The sequence below is a fragment of the Xenopus tropicalis genome, chromosome 5 (genome assembly GCF_000004195.4).
Source record: "Xenopus tropicalis strain Nigerian chromosome 5, UCB_Xtro_10.0, whole genome shotgun sequence".
Taxonomy (NCBI): domain Eukaryota; kingdom Metazoa; phylum Chordata; class Amphibia; order Anura; family Pipidae; genus Xenopus; species Xenopus tropicalis.
Window position 1 is genome coordinate 134,825,850 of NC_030681.2, and position 17,403 is coordinate 134,843,252.

The 17,403-nt window shown below is 38.9% G+C and overlaps 1 protein-coding gene across 11 annotated transcripts in view; it reads right to left on the bottom strand.

Annotated features, from left to right (window-relative positions):
• The window catches only part of myt1l (myelin transcription factor 1 like), a 303,857-nt gene extending 288,550 nt beyond the window's left edge, over window positions 1-15,307 (bottom strand). For 6 of the 11 annotated variants that reach the window (XM_031902863.1, XM_031902856.1, XM_031902861.1 and 3 more), the window contains exon 1: window positions 15,063-15,306. The gene's annotated coding sequence lies outside the window, so the exon portion shown is untranslated. Of the gene's footprint in view, window positions 1-9,943; window positions 10,716-15,062 lie in introns of those variants that run through there. The other 5 variants (XM_031902864.1, XM_031902858.1, XM_031902857.1 and 2 more) reach the window with 3 other exon arrangements.
• Window positions 15,308-17,403: the final 2,096 nt, after the last annotated feature.

Here is a 17,403-nt window from a genome sequence, read left to right on the forward strand (position 1 = left end):
TTACATCAATATTTAACTACTTTGTTAACTTATTTTTGGGAGTACTGGAGTGCCTGCCTGATTATTTTCCTATGTGATTTAGCATACAGTGTAACTCCAACCATATAAGACTTGCTTTCTAAGTAACAAAAACACCAACATTACTCTTCCTAGTGGTTTTATGGCACCTCTTGCATTTTTACAACCGTTGTCTCTAGATTTAAATATTATTTTTCTATAAATGGCCATTAAATCATATTGATATAGATTATCATGTTCAGTGAGCCTTATTTATCTGTTGTGTTTTTTTTAGCATGAGTGGGAAATACCATATTGTTCCTAATATCAACCAACCATATCTCACCATATATTCATCAAAGCTGTGAAGCCCCAGACAGGCATAGTTACAAGCAGACATGCTGGAGGTCATTTACAGGAAAAGTGTAAAGGTGGGGGCAAAAGTGCTCTCCTTAATGCTCATTGTGTCCGGGGTCTGACTGCACTTAGATTGGATAGAATGGAAATTTGGTGCATGGTACAGAGGCCAGCACTTGTGGGCAAAAGGTAGCCATGTCCTTACTGCCTGCCATAGAGGTTCCTACATGCCTCCCTACCTGATCCACATGAATACATCATTGCTGAATGCAGGCATTGCTGTATTCATAGGTGTGGGTGGGCTCAGGCCTCTCAGCTCCATTTTGGAGCACAGACATCTGCAATAATTTTGCAAAGTGCAGGACAGGGTGCAAAGTACAAAACCATTGTAGATTGCTCCAATTTTTCACCCTGTACTCTGCTCTGCTCCTATTAAATGACCCCTTCTGACTCACAATCATTTTATTTGTCTAGAGTGGTTATTAACCTTATCTGATCAACGTCTCCCATGTTTATCATAGTCAACATCACCTCACCCATTTCAAAAATCAATTGCAAAACTATAATTTAGTCTACATTATACATTCACTCCCTAGAGAACTGTAACAGCAAGAATGCAATGCAATAAAATGCAATTTTGTTTGCATGTATTTTTCAAGTCTAAGGAATATCTGGATATATATGTGATAAAATATCTACTACAGGTATGGAATCCCTTATCCGGAAACCCATTATCCAGAAAGCTCCGAATTACGGAAAGGCCGTCTCCCATAGACTCCATTTTAATCAAATAATTCAGAATTTTAAAACTGATTTCCTTTTTCTCTGTAATAATAAAACAGTACCTGTACTTGATCCCAACTAAGATATAATTACCCCTTATTGGGGGCAGAACAGCCCTATTGGGTTTATTTAATGGTTAAATGATTCCCTTTTCTCTGTAATAATAAAACAGTACCTGTACTTGATCCCAACTAAGATATAATTACCCCTTATTGGGGGCAGAACAGCCCTATTGGGTTTATTTCATGGTTAAATGATTCCCTTTTCTCTGAAATAATAAAACAGTACCTGTACTTGATCCCAACTAAGATATAATTACCCCTTATTGGGGGCAGAACAGTCCTATTGGGTTTATTTAATGGTTAAATGATTCCCTTTTCTCTGTAATAATAAAACAGTACCTGTACTTGATCCCAACTAAGATATAATTACCCCTTATTGGGGCAGAACAGTCCTATTGGGTTTATTTAATGGTTAAATGATTCCCTTTTCTCTGTAATAATAAAACAGTACATGTACTTGATCCCAACTAAGATATAATTACCCCTTATTGGGGGCAGAACAGCCCTATTGGGTTTATTTAATGGTTAAATGATTCCCTTTTCTCTGTAATAATAAAACAGTACCTGTACTTGATCCCAACTAAGATATAATTACCCCTTATTGGGGGCAGAACAGCCCTATTGGGTTTATTTAATGGTTAAATGATTCCCTTTTCTCTGTAATAATAAAACAGTACCTGTACTTGATCCCAACTAAGATATAATTACCCCTTATTGGGGGCAGAACAGCCCTATTGGGTTTATTTAATGGTTAAATGATTCCCTTTTCTCTGTAATAATAAAACAGTACCTGTACTTGATCCCAACTAAGATATAATTACCCCTTATTGGGGCAGAACAGTCCTATTGGGTTTATTTAATGGTTAAATGATTCCCTTTTCTCTGTAATAATAAAACAGTACATGTACTTGATCCCAACTAAGATATAATTACCCCTTATTGGGGGCAGAACAGCCCTATTGGGTTTATTTAATGGTTAAATGATTCCCTTTTCTCTGTAATAATAAAACAGTACCTGTACTTGATCCCAACTAAGATATAATTACCCCTTATTGGGGGCAGAACAGCCCTATTGGGTTTATTTAATGGTTAAATGATTCCCTTTTCTCTGTAATAATAAAACAGTACCTGTACTTGATCCCAACTAAGATATAATTAATCCTTATTGGATGCAAAACAATCCTATTGGGTTTAATTAATGTTTTATTGATTTCTGTAGTAGACTTAAGGTATGGAGATCCAAATTACGGAAAGACCCCTTATCCGCAATACCCTTGGTCCCAAACATTCTGGATAATGGGTCCTATACCTGTACTATTAATTTTTTATAGCACCGACATATTCCGCAGTGTTATACAGAGATCATACATCTTTCACTTCACATTCACTTCTGTGTATTATTGGGAATAAACGTTTATCAGACAAGGGGAAATAAATTGCATTTATAAATAGCGCACTTTGTAGACTGATGGCAGACATGTTCTGAAGTGTCAGAGGCCTAATCCGTGTTACACAACTCCAATAAAAACATAATTGTTCATGGAGCCTGAAAATAGAATCATTATGCAAAGTTCCAGATAATTGCCATCAGCATAATGATGATAAAAACAGTCCTGCCAATAAATATGTACGGCATGGTGGGTCGGTTTGATGAAGCGGACAGGAGACAAGCTTTGCTAGTGATGGAGGAATACAGAATGGAAGTAAGTCTTGTTATAGCTTGAAGCTGGAAATAGCTAGTCTCAATGCAGCTAAGGGAGGTTTACCTCAAATGAATACAGTACAGGTATGGGATCCCTTATCTGATAACCCATTATCCAGACAGTTCCGAATTACAGAAAGGCCATCTCCCATAGACCCTATTATAAGCAAATAATTCTAATTTTTAAAAAAGATTTCCTTTTGCTCTGTAATAATAAAACAGTACCTGTACTTGATCCCAACTAAGATATAATTACCCCTTATTGGGGGCAGAACAGCCCTATTGGGTTTATTTAATGGTTAAATGATTCCCTTTTCTCTGTAATAATAAAACAGTACCTGTACTTGATCCCAACTAAGATATAATTACCCCTTACTGGAGGCAAAACAATCCTATTGGGTTTATTTAATCTTTAAATAATTTTTAGTAGACTTAAGTTATGGAGATCCAAATTACGGAAAGACCCCTTATCCAGAAAACCCCAGGTCCCAAGCATTCTGGATAACAGGTCCCATACCTGTATTTGCATTTTTGGGAACAAAACTGGCAGATAAACCTTTAGCTGGAGTTGTAGATCTGCAGTGACTGTAAGGTTGCCGTTTTTTCTTAGGCCTGTTCGGGTCTCAGCCTTGTCAGACCCGAACCATAATCTGGCCAATAAATGAAAAATAAATGAAAAGTATTTAAATATTAAGATACTCAATGTGTTTTGGGTTTTTTTTACTAGCAACACAGCTTAGTTATCATCAAGTACAGTTAATTACAGAAATTGAGTCTAAAATGAGGCATTGTTTGTCTAAACTAGCATTGCTGTATTTCAAAACTTTCCGGATAACTGCTTTCTGTATAATAGATCCCATACATTTAATTAAAGAATTGGACTTAGCTAAAAGGCAGAATATAGATAGAGCTAGGGTTGCCAGCCATCTGGTTTTGAATGGGACATCCCAGTTTTTCGAAGGGCTATCCAGTTCAAAACTTTTTGGTGTAATGCATTAAAAAAACTGGAAAGAAATAAATTGTCATAACCCCACCCAACATCATTGTGCCTGCCCCTAATATAATTATGCCCACCCCAAGTATCACCGCCTCTCCCCCATGCCATCAGCTCCACCCCCCTTCTTCAAGTTTAGCCTATGGCAAAGGTGGCAACCCTACATGACTGGAACACCAAATGTTGCCTATCCCGGTAAGAGGGCCTTAGCCAAGACTCAGTGGGCTTTGCTCACAAACTATCCTGAACATTAAAGTCTGAAAATAAAACAAACTTCATGGACTTCAAAAGAGGTAGCAAAAAGGCTGTCAAAATGATTCATTAATCCTGACGTTAACACCTTTAGTATCTGCACAGGTGGCGAAACATTTTGGTAAACAAGTCAGTTAGCACCTACTTTGTGGATGCACAGAGAAACGCCTTTCCTTACATTACGGATGTATTTCTCAGGAGAAGCGCTGCTGTTGACAGCAGGGTATTAATCTAGAAATGTATATAAAATGGGGGGGTGTAGTGATAACATATGTAATGCTTTTAACTTCATTTGAAGTTTTATGATTATGATCTCATGATACTAATAAGGCAATAGTTACTTCATACAAAAACTTCCCATATTCTTTACTGCAACAAGTCACCTCCATACTAGAGGCACAAAGACTTTTGCCTGAATCCATTAAGCACTATGAAGGGCAGGGGGATGGCAAAAAAATAATTTGTAATTTGTGCCAGATTTTGGCACTTTGTGCAGTGACCCTTTTGTGTATATAATTTAGTATCACTATGTTAGAATAAGGGCATTATTATCATCATACCTGATATACAAGGTGCAACACCCAACCTGCCAAGCTACAACTTTTTACAACCATTAACCCCTACCAAAGCACTACCACTTTTTGCCAAGCCCCATCCCCCGGGGGTCTTGATCCAGGGCTTCACCTTCACCCACCATTGACGTATTCGTTGGTTCAACATTTATGGTGAATTGTATTATGAGCAGTGGCATAAACAAAACTGAGCAGATCCTGTGACTGCCACCCACTGGTTGGAAAGGGGATACCAGTAAGGAGGCACATCCCCTAATTCCCTCCTTGCTAGGCCCCATACTAAATTTATTGACTAACTTTGAGAGGTAATACATATAACAAAGAGTTGCTAAATGTTTTTGTCAACTGATGGTCAGAGAGACAAGAGGGCTCATTTACTATTGCCCCAGAGGCAACTGAAAGAGCATTAAGGGCACCAATGTATGCTACACACAAAACTAGTGAAACTAATGCTACCTTTTTAGTTTGTTGGTCACTTTTCTGCAGGACACTCTGCAAATGGTGTTCCTGATACTCTTTATACTGTACAAGTATCGGACCCCTTATCCAGAAACCCATTATCCAGAATGTTCCGAATTACGGAAAGGCCATCTACCATAGACTCCATTTTAATCAAATAATTCACATTTTTAAAAATGGTTTCCTTTTCTCTGTAATAATAAAACAGTACCTGTACTTGATCCCAACTAAGATATAATTACCCCTTATTGGGGGCAGAACAGCCCTATTGGGTTTATTTCATGGTTAAATGATTCCCTTTTCTCTGTAATAATAAAACAGTACCCGTACTTGATCCCAACTAAGATATAATTACCCCTTATTGGGGCAGAACAGCCCTATTGGGTTTATTTAATGGTTAAATGATTCCCTTTTCTCTGTAATAATAAAACAGTACCTGTAATTGATCCCAACTAAGATATAATTACCCCTTATTGGGGGCAGAACAGCCCTATTGGGTTTATTTCATGGTTAAATGATTCCCTTTTCTCTGTAATAATAAAACAGTACCTGTACTTGATCCCAACAAAGATATACTTAATCCTTATTGGAGCCAAAACAATCCTATTGGGTTTAATTACTGTTTAAATATTTTTTTAATAGACTTAAGGTAGGAGATCCCAATTACAGAAAGACCCCTTATCCAGAAAACCCTAGGTCCCAAGCATTCTGGATAATAGGTCCCATACCTGTACCTGATTTCTGTAAAAGATCATCCTGTTTCTGTTTCTGACCCCACTTGATCTTTACCTGTCCTGACCCACTGTCTGGACTTGGACTTGAACTCGTTTAACCCTTTGGACTTTTACCAGTTTGCTTTGCCAATCTTTGTTCTTTACTTGCCTTGTCTGTATAATGACCTACCTTCTTGCCTTTTCTTGCTTGCTGGTTAACAAGACCTGTCTTAGTACCTACTCTGACTGTTTTGTAAAAACCAATCCAAGTGCCTGTCCTGTCTGTTCAGCTTATGGCTTGGTCCTCACTAAACCCTAGAAGGGGACAGAGGCCTCTGGTGGTCTATTCAGTCCCCTGGTTTTCTGACACCTATGCACAGAACACTGGCATTCAATGCAATGGCTGCATTCTGCACCTTGTACAAGAGAGCATATCTATCACTGCCCACCACCAGCTGCCTCTGAATGCAGTGCTACCAAATACAGACAGTGTTGTATTCATAACAAGGCACAAATCTTTGTGCTCTATTCACTTGGCATTGCAAAAAAAAAAAAATGATTGGTTATCTGCAGTCACATGGAGCAACCACTGAAATGAAGCATAGGATTCCTTTACCCCAAATTGTGTGCCTTAGCCAAACACCTAGTGGTCCAGTTGTTCAGTTAATGTTACATGTTGTCTGCGCCCAATTATATGTATTTATGTTGCAAAAGTAATATGATCATGCAAACCATGCTCCAGTCTTACTGCCCTTATTCAAATAAACATGAGCATTTTATAATAGAGAATATGTATGGTCAGGATTGCAACAGTAACAAATAGCCAGGAGAATAACGTGGTCTTGTTTTACAGTCCTACATTATATGAGCCAATTTCTCCGTTTTTTTCTTAAGAATCCCTGAACTTTGGTACTTCACTTATTTATTCTGATTCAAAAATATTTTTCTTCCTTGAATGGGAGTGAGTTTATCTAACCAGCAGCATCAGTGTCTCTACACATAATAGTCAGGTCTCCCTAACCTGCTATCCTTCAGGTCACTCTGTGCCATTAAGAGGTAAGAGATATATGGAGGCAACCTGCTTCAAGGGTTTCCTACTTATTTAGAAGGGAGATATAGGATTGCTGAGAATGCTGGTTTCATTGTTGTCTAGCCTTGGCAGCAATGAGAGATTTTAGCAAAGAGTTTTCATTGCAAAATGCAGAACCTGTTAGCAAATACTAATATAAGTTATACATTGGGTAAATAGAGATATAAACAGAGAAATGTACCTTCAATTAATATGAAGGAACACGGCCCGTGTATCCCATGTGGTTAAGTTAATTATACTTGTAGCTAACCAATGGATCCTTCTGATTACTATTTTCAGGAAGGAATACATTTTCCCATGATGAAGTTGGAATGTGGCTGTCTGCCAGGGGTTTGTGATAACCATTTGGAGAGCAAAGATCCATATAGGGCCTTCAATACTGACTGCCAGCTTACCTGAAAACTCCACCTAAGAAGGCTGTACCTACTTTCTGCTGCTCACACATGGGCCAGCCAAGCTCCCAAACTTGCCCAATCAAATGAGTTGACTGACCATTGGAAAGCCTCAACTTCACTGGGCAATTTAGACTAAACATTTGTGGAAAATATGAAGGTAACCCCCTTTACTATGCAGTTAACTGTGTGAAACATTAGATATTTATTTATCAGACTAATTATATATTTTGAAGGGCTATTCCCACTCTAGATAAGGGGTCCCGTGGGCCTTATCAGTGTCTGAAGTCTCAAGTTAGCCTTCCTATTCAACCATATACATCCACATGAAAACATAAACTCATGTGCTACTTTACCATTTCATTGGGAAGAACATAAATCTTACAGAATAAGCTCCAGCCCTACATAACACAGACAGACGCTGAGTAAGCTTCCCCCCTCCCTCCCCTCTGAAGCTTAGCTACACACATATCAATATCCTTTGCAGGTCACAGTTTGTTTCAAGTAAAGAAGACTTGTTATATTTTAAAATAATTGGGTTCCCAAGTAATCTAAAGGCATTCCTCATTAAGAGTCTGGAAGGGCTAGGCTCGTGTCACTAACCTGAAAACATTGATATTTATGTATTTCCCTGAAAAGCTGACTCTGGTCTTGTAACCTCATTTAAACATATAAAATATGGTCACTCTGAGATTTGGCAAGTTTTTTGGGCAGGGAAGGAGTTAATATATACAGAATCACATTTATTTATGAAACCAGTAACCCAGATGCATAAAGCAGGTGGGAATTTCAATGATGCAAAGGTTCTACTGGCAGATAGTGCATTGATTTCAGTGAATGTTCACAGTCTAGCAGACAGCTCCATGGCAGACCTGATTTAATAGCTCTCTATAGGTTGCCTGCAGCCTTGATTATTTCCAAAGCCAGGTTAGCTGGCATTGTTATGAAGCAGTGAATGCATTCTATCTCCCCAGCTAATGGGTACAAAAGATAAGATTTCTCTGGACTGCAAATCCTGTGTTAAAATTGCGTGGCCTCACTCTCTGCCCTCCCAATTCAGTGGGTGAGCTCCATCAAGATATTCAAAGACATGATCATTTATACACAGAGCAATTAAATAGTCTACCACACAATGAAAAGCAATGCAGCTGGAAAGACCAGGTAGTGATTAAGTACCCAACATTTAATCCTAAATACATGAGACCATATCGGCTGGCTTGCATTCCTCTCTCTCTCTTACTGATAATAAAAAGAATATTTAGAATATGGGAACTGTATCAATGTGCAAACTGCATGAACAGGAGGGAATCTCAATGCAGTATTCAGAAGACTGTGCAGAATTCTAATGGCTAGCTGCCGCAATCCTGGGCATCAGTGTGAGGGTTTGCAAAGTTTGGATTTCACAACCCTGGCTTCCCACGGGGCTGAGGAAATGCTCTGCACTTTATGTCTCTTCTTATTTGTTTATATAAGATTATGACACGCACTCTGTCGCTGCAACATCATGTGAACGAATGCCCGCACTTTGCCTGGTACCCATTCTGTGACAATGAACCCTCACAATGGCACACTTTGAAGGTGTGATTTGGGTTCTGACCGAGGGACTGCTGAAAGGAAAAGAACTGCTAGGTGTTTAAAATGATATTCTCTGGGTCTTTGTTCTCTCCCTTTGTTACAAAGGCATGGTTTGCTGTGTCTGTCCTCAAACTGGGGAGTCCAAGATCTGGCACATATTATTGCAGGCATGAAGTTAAGCTGAGGACTGCAACGTGCTTAGGCATTCATTCCCCTCACAGACAATACAGGGCTGTGGGTACTTTATCTTGCACTGCAGAATATTATATATATATATATATACAGGTATATATATATATATATAGGTAGATAGGTGTGCATATATATTTATAAACAAGTTTTCCCAAAAGGAGCATTTTGAAACCACAAACAAAGCAAGTAAACCTTGTAGGAAACAACATCATTATTACTAAAGAGTTCCAAAAAACAATGCCAACAATCCAGCATGTATCACCGAATGCCTATGCTGTGGCGTGATGCTACGAGATGACTAGTAATGGCATCAGAAGTGGTACAAACAGTACACCATGCCCACAAACAAAGCTCACCAGAAAAGTTGGAAACAAAGGCTGATTCTCTTTCCAATATTCACTGGGCTGCAAAGAGCAGACGTCAGAATTTCTACTACTAACTACGTTCCATGAAGTAAAGAGGAGCCTTGTAATAATGCCAATGTCTTAGGATATACTATAGCATTATGTTTATGTTGTTATATTTTTTACATAATTGTTGCCTCCTGGCAGCTCGTGATTGTCAAGTTTGCAGAAGAATGCCTCAAGTTCTATTGTCTAACCTCACAAATGCAGTTATTTAAAGCTATTTTTGTCTTTTACTAATTTACATGAGCCACATATTAAGGTATCATTAAGCCCCTATTTCAACTGAACAATCAAGATAACATTTTTTTGCACCAAATTCATCAAATCGAAACTTTGTCAGGAAGGTGACAATCAAAGTCATAGACAAACCACAGTGAGAAATGAAAAGAGAGTTACCTGGCTCAGGACATGACAGAGGATGAGGAGTCAAAGAGTTGTTCTGAGAAGTTATTGGGGTATAAATAGTCCAATTTTAGGCACAGCAACTAGGCCAGACCATGACACACAATCATGTTAGCAGCAGACACCTCCCGGCTCTCCATCTAAAGCAAAGCACTAGTAAAATTGACAAACCTGCTCCATGACAACTAAACTCTTCTAACGCTTTTGAACGCCCACCACCATTTCTCTTTATTCGTCCAATCAAATTTCCACTGTACAGCGTGCCTTTTTCTTCCTCTATGTCTTCAGCTGTGGCTCAGGAACAAGATCACTTCTCATCTGTATGCTAATTATTTAGGCACATGGACAATAGAGATGATGATTTCAGACAGGAAAGCAATGGACCAGAAGTCAAAGATAGAAATTAATAAGTTGACACCACTAAACGCTGAGAATAAATGGGCATACGTGCAATGCTCTGGCTAATGCATCAGCTGGATCCTCTATCAGTAGAGCGGCAGACAGTCTGCGAGGCAGTGTGGTACAGAAAGCTTAGCTGGGTTCTACGCATCAAGCACAAGCTCCCTGAGAGACTACATTACTGCTGCAGAATAGCATAGTGCTGACTTACCCTGTCTTAGCATGACATCCTTTGAGCAGAACCAAATATGTCCAGTATCCAAATCCTAAAGTGTTAGAGAGGTTGACTGCTAAGCTATGTATTTTGTCTGCACTGTCTTGGCTGTAAAAAAATAAATAGCTCTAACTCTCCTGTTTATTAGGCTTTTCAGCACTGTCAGGCAAGTATGGGGATGTACGCTGTTTGCTATGTGCTTTCTACATCGTACCCACAGGCCCCTAAATCTCTAGAGCAGACTGGGTAGCGTGTGCAGTGCTGTATATACTGTAATAGATGGGAACTGTTAATGAGAAGATAACCATTGCTTCCACTGCTCGGGTGTTGTAGCCAGGACTCGGTGGATTTTAACTCACAACTGATGCTCATGTATTGTAAAGAGAGATATTGTAACTTAATTGATGCTTATAATTAGCAACAATGCAAAATGAACCTGCCAGAAGCCCCCTGTCTGGAGAACAAGAAGACAATGGAATAAATGGAAATGTAACCTAAGTAACTTTATACAGTAATTGGTCTCTGTGTTGCTATTCACATTCCTAATATATTTGTCTAATTGCTAGGACCAGTGACCCTTTAAAGCAAAGAAAAATATACACCCCCCCCCCCCTTTTTTTTTACATGAGATCATTTGGTTAGGATTTCATAAAAAAAAAAAGTTAATAGACACTAACTTCCAAAAATAAATGTAAAGGTCTTTGTTTTACAAAAACATACATGGTGCCACAGATTGAAAGAAGCCATGACAGTCTGTCTGTGCTCGAGGTCAGTTCCCCACCCCCCCTTAGGCTCACAGTGTCCTTCCTCACCTTATATTATGAAGTAATGGATTCTGGGACTTTTTTTTCCAAAGAATCTGTGCACCACCCACTATGGAAAGCAAAAAGACTTCAAGTCATTTCACCATGGAATAAAATGAGGGAGGGGTTGCTTTACACTTTGAGCCTTAGGGAGGAGTGGTCCCTGCAGTCACAGACAACCTATATATGTTTCCATTGTTAAATGTATATTTATATCTATACGTTCAGATAATGTTTATGTGCCATTTCTATATAACACCAACTGAATAAGCTCATGTGAAAAACAGGGAAAGTATTTTATATTTAAAAACTTCATTACAAAAGGTGAATTTAAATAATAAAACCAAAGCACACAGCAAAAGACCAACCACAAATATTATATATATTATTAGTGTCCAAAATATCATAGTTTCCTTTTCAATGAGCTTCCTCCTCATTATAGCACTTATTTACATCATAGGTATCATGTGTCTAAGTGCAGCAGCCCACAGCAACCAATCAGATATTTGCTTTCTTTCTGTTTTTTTTTTTTCAACTGCACTAGTCTGATCAAAGCTGATTGCTGATTGGCTGTTATGCAGCACTGTGCATCTGTGAAATATTCAAGCACCATTTGTATTCAGTCACACTACACTAAGAAAGTTCATTCTAGAAAGAGAATATATAAACCATGCCTGATTCGTATTATCATAAATGCTGGCTGAGACCAAGATCTTTAATGCTCATGCTTTACTGTGTATTGTGATTATTTATACAACTTCTAGTTCTTTCATTTTTATGTAATGTCCCAAGCAGGATATATCAGGTTCCAAACGTCTGTTTACGTTGCACCACAACAATATCTTTCCAATCATATTCACTTGCTGATCCTCCAGCATATAATAGTATTTCCCACTTACATTAGTTTCCTATCTCTTCCCTCAACTCATTCTTATCTCTTAATGCAAATAATACCCGCGCTTTTGGTTCGCCATCACTTTGATTTATCAGTCAGATAACACGCTATGTCGCTCTGGCATGCTGGCAATGAATGGACTAAGCTTAACCTATATTCAGTGGCTTGACTGTAACATGCAGACACACATTCAAATGACTTTTTATGTAACCTGGAATCCACCTGTGGTTGCTCTGTGCATATGAATAAGATATAGTGCCCCCGCTGGCAATCCCTTAGCATAACTACTCTGCAGTGCAAGGCAAGTATAGAGTCTGTAGGCATTAGGCACTGCAAGATGAATACTTCCACAGCAAGAGATGTCTGCAGTCACTAAGGAGTGGGAAGCTTATCATCTTGCTTTTCATTACTTATTTTACAATCTATAATCTTTGACACGAACAACATCCCAGTGAAATCTTTTTCCGAGTCTATGGAGCATTTTAATTAACACCAACCATAATGAATATGTATTTAAGTCTCCATTAACATTATAAAGAGAACAACATATTCACAAGTCTCTAAGGAAATCCCCCATCTGATTCAAAAAGTTTATGTACGTAGTGTTTGTTGTTATTACCCATGACTTTATGTTATAGTATCCCTCACCCCTCAACATTCATTCAGGAATGAACTTGAAAACATTATTTTATTATATTATCATTATTATATTATTTTATTTTTAACTTTATATAAATTCAGACAGCTTATGCCCATTCTGAATGCTGAATCTGCTTTCAAAGGTAAACATGTAAATACTATTTCATATTTATTTGCTTGTTTAATTAGAATAAAATGTCTAAAATCTATACTAAGTGCATATTAAAAAGTTAGTGGGTATGGAAAAAACAGCAAATGAACAGAAAGAAAGGGAAACTGGTGGGGAAGGAGGTTGGTGGCAAATGATCAAAATTGAGAAAGTTAATAGGGTGGGAGGCTGGGGATAAGGATTTAGTAGGGGAGAATGCCATAAAGCAAAACTGTAACAGAAAAAAATGGAAACTGGAAGGACAACTGGAAAAGTAGGAGACAAAAGAAACAAGGTTTCCATGAATAGAATAGAATAAATATAGCTTGCAGAGCTCTTTTAAAAGTATAGGTAAAAGGTGATAGCACCAACCCTGATAATCTAAGTTATAAATGAATTGAAGAGAGAGAGAGGGAGAGAGAATTTCATCACCAAAGATATGAAATATTTAGGTCACTCATCCTACTGTATTCAGTGCATTCCCAGTTTACACTTCTGTGCCTTCCTGATTATGCGGTTGAGTAACTAAGATAAAAGGCATATGGATGCTCAAGACTTAAAGTGAGGTTTTAATATCCTACAACCCCCCTCCAACTACCCCCACCTCATACACACATACAAAAAAGTCTTCCTTTGCAGATACAACATAGAATGTCAAAAAGTCAGACTCTCACAGAATGATCTGGCCATAACTTTGTATACAAATTCATGAAACACACGTTTGTGTATATTGTATATGTTTCAGTGACTAAAACAACCAGTGCTTGTCTCCAGTACCTGAAATGACTGTAGTTAAATGAGCATTAGGTTGGCTGGCAGCAATGTGCCCGGCTCAACTGAAAGTTCCCATTCACGGCTGCAATCAGAGCTGGACAGCTCCGGGTGCTGAAAGGGAAAGTCTGAAAGCAAGAGCAGACTGAGAAGCCAGACTGGGGGGGAAAATCCTCAGCCAAACACAGAGCAGTAAGTAGACACAGCCACTCAGCACTCTGTCTGAATAACAGACTCTACTTAGAACAATGGCAGACAACTTAAAATCCTGCTCTAATCACTTTAATACGATTAATCAGTGAATTAGCAGCTCAAATGTCAGGACTGAAAGAATGAAAGGATGCCTGGCAATTAACATTTTTTTTTTGTTGGTCAGAGGAATAAACTCTGTAATTGTTAGAGCTTTGTGATGTTTAGCATGATCTTCCCTTACTCTAAAACATACAAAACCCTTAGAATAACTCCTGTATGTGTAGCAGGTAACCAGACAAAGCTATTCAAAGTCTTAGCAAATAGAAGAATTCTACATACAGCAATGACTTTCCTGTTTTAAACTGAAACACCATAGAACACAAATAAATCACTTACATAACTCTGACACAAGCCCTGTTATTCTTTGCAATAAAACTCATTCAAAGGGGAGACATATTACATCATAAAGTTATATCTCTTCCTATATGTTCTATCAAAGTAACAGCACTGTGTAATACAATACATGGAATCAACTAGGTTATCATTAAGAAATATACTGTAACATCCATAAAAAGAACAGGAATATTGTCTAAAGTACATTAAAGAAACCTCCAAGCCCCCACATTGCACAAAGCCTTTATATAAAAAAGACAGAAGCCCTTTGCAAGACTCCAGAAAGCCATACCTTTCTTTGTTTTAATGCCAGCGCCAGAGCCAACTAGGACTTCAATACTATTCAAACTTCAGGTGGGGAATGAGTTGCAAAACAGTTTGCCAGTAGCAGCAGCCGAGCTTGTGCATGCACTAATAATCACAAGAGTCGAGCCGCACAAAGACATGAGCAATAGGCAATTAAAGGCAACAATACTTTACAAGAACAAGGGGAAAGCCGTCTTCTAACATCTTCTCAAGAGTCAGGCTTTACAGGCAAGCGTGCATCAACATACCACAAGTAGAGCAAAGACAGCCTTTCTTTTTTGTGATTTCTCCAGCAAATTGTGAACAAGGGAAACACCAGATTCCAGCTTTAGAAGAATGAAATAGGCACCCACCAATAGGGAGTCAAACCCAGGGTCCAGAAGACTGCAAGGGGAAACCTCTGTCTCTCTCTCTCCCTCGCATTCTTTCTTTCTGTATGTGTCTCTCTCTTTAGTGTGCTGGAGCTTAGGGGAAAAAAATGTCGCCCTGGTAGGAATGACAAATGCAGCACGATAGGCTAGCAGGCCTAAGGGATCTGTTTTACTTCCACACACATCCTCTAATGCACGCACTCCCACTCATCCTCTCGATATGCTTTTTTTTTTTTTTTTTTTTTCACTTTTTTTTTTTTCACCAGCTCTAAATCCCCGGCATATGACCTTCTGTTAAATAGATAAAAAAAAATTGCTTATCAGTCATGCAAATGAGGCTGAATTCATTTTCCACAACAGATGGCCTCATAGATAATGATGATGGAAGAGAGAAAATTGAATGTCTCTCACAAGGTGGCCATGGCAACCGAGAGCAGAATAATATCAATAATAAGCTCGCTGCATAATAAGGTTGTCAATCCCACGAATCAAAGTCTCCTGCTAAATCAGGTATACCACCCCAACCGGTTATTTGCGAAGTCTGCTCTTAAATGGGAGATATTTTTCACCCGACAGAGAGAACGAAAAAAAAAAAAGAACCTGTTTGTTAACCCCTCACGTTAGGAACAGTCCCAATCACCGGGAGACTATAAGGCTGCAATTAAGCTTTATATTCTTCCAATTAAATGGGGATAATAATTATGCAATCAGTATATTTGTTGGAATGTATGCGTACATATATAAATAGATATATTTTTATAAGAGAGAGAGAGGCTAAACCCCTAACTATCCATTTGCTAAACATATTCTGTGTATGCAGATTGGTCAGAAAATACAGTACAGAATAGACACAGTCTGGCAATTGAAGGGTTGTGTTTCAGCACTGTACTAAACTACCGCCTGATCTGCTTTGACTGCCCTTTTTTTTTCCCTTTGCTGTTATCCTTCTCTCGTCTCCCCTCTCCGTCTACCCCTCCGTCTCTCTCTCTTCTATGGCATTACTGCAATGAGGCAGAAGCAGCCATCAGCCTCCACCTTAGTTCCCAGGGGGCTGTCCAGTAAAATGAATCAGCAGCCATTCTGAGCAGACTGATTAAAATGAAAATGGCAAGGCACATGTCTGGGCGGAACTAGAGCTCAGCCTTGCTGCCCGTCTGGAAAGCATGCTCAGTGTTGCTATTTGGGCTAATAATGGCAGAACGCCTATGCATTCCTTGCTGACCTATAGCGCCGGCAGCATTTCTCTTTGGCTGAGCATTGCAATGTATGAGGAAGCCTTGGAAAAAAAATTCTTTCTCTTCAGACACACACGCCGGGATATGAGAGCCACTAAAAAAAAAAAAAGCCCACCCATGGCTGGCAGCACATTATGCAGCAGACAGTAAGCTGTAAGTAATGGATAGGCAAGTCATTATTAATACACAAGGCTGTACTGCATTCATACAATATACTGTATATATATATTTACATACTGTTCTTCATACAAAAGCAAAAACACTTCCAATCAAAATGATGATGAAATAATACATTCACACTTCCAGACAGTCATAGACATTAAAATACTGTTTAACCCTTGGGAAAGGTGGGGTTCTGCAATGTCTCTTCCTAGCCACCTCCTGCTTTTTTTGTTTTTGTTTTTTATTTTCTCATATTTTTTAGAAGAAGCAGTGGCACGGCATATGTGTTTTCTCCTCCCTAAGCTCCTTGCTGTTAAGAAATCCTCCTCTCTGCCTCAATTTGACTGGGATGCTGCAGTGCGATTCACAGATCAATAGAGCTCTTCTAATGGAGGCTGCACTCTGTAAGCAGCAGCTGCAGTCGACTGTGCAAGAAGAACCCTCCTGACGTCTGGGCTCGCTGCTGCCACTGATTGGACGCCGCATCGGATGTTCTGCCAAGCAAAAAATAGCAATCACTTTTACTGTCTATTAGGAAGAAATGGTAGGTTGCATTTTTTTTTCTCAGTCTCTAGGAGACAGAGGATGGGTTCTTCCATGCAGCCAGCCCCACAGTATCATTTAAGGACAAGTCTCCCAGAGGAAAGTGGTCACTATAATGATAAAAAATATATATAATGACACCCAGACACCCACAGACTATTATGTGACTGCCAAGCCCACAGCAGCCACATGCACTGAATCATCCAGAACAAGCAGGTGAGGAGGCTTATTATTCTGGGTCGCCGTAGCCACGTTCCCTTATAGAATGTGTCTGTGTGATTCGATAAGAAAGTAACACATCTCCAGGCTTGTCATAAGGGACAAATAGCAGTGATACAGAAGTGCAATACTAATGAGCAGGTATTTTTAGAGTGGGTTGGCTA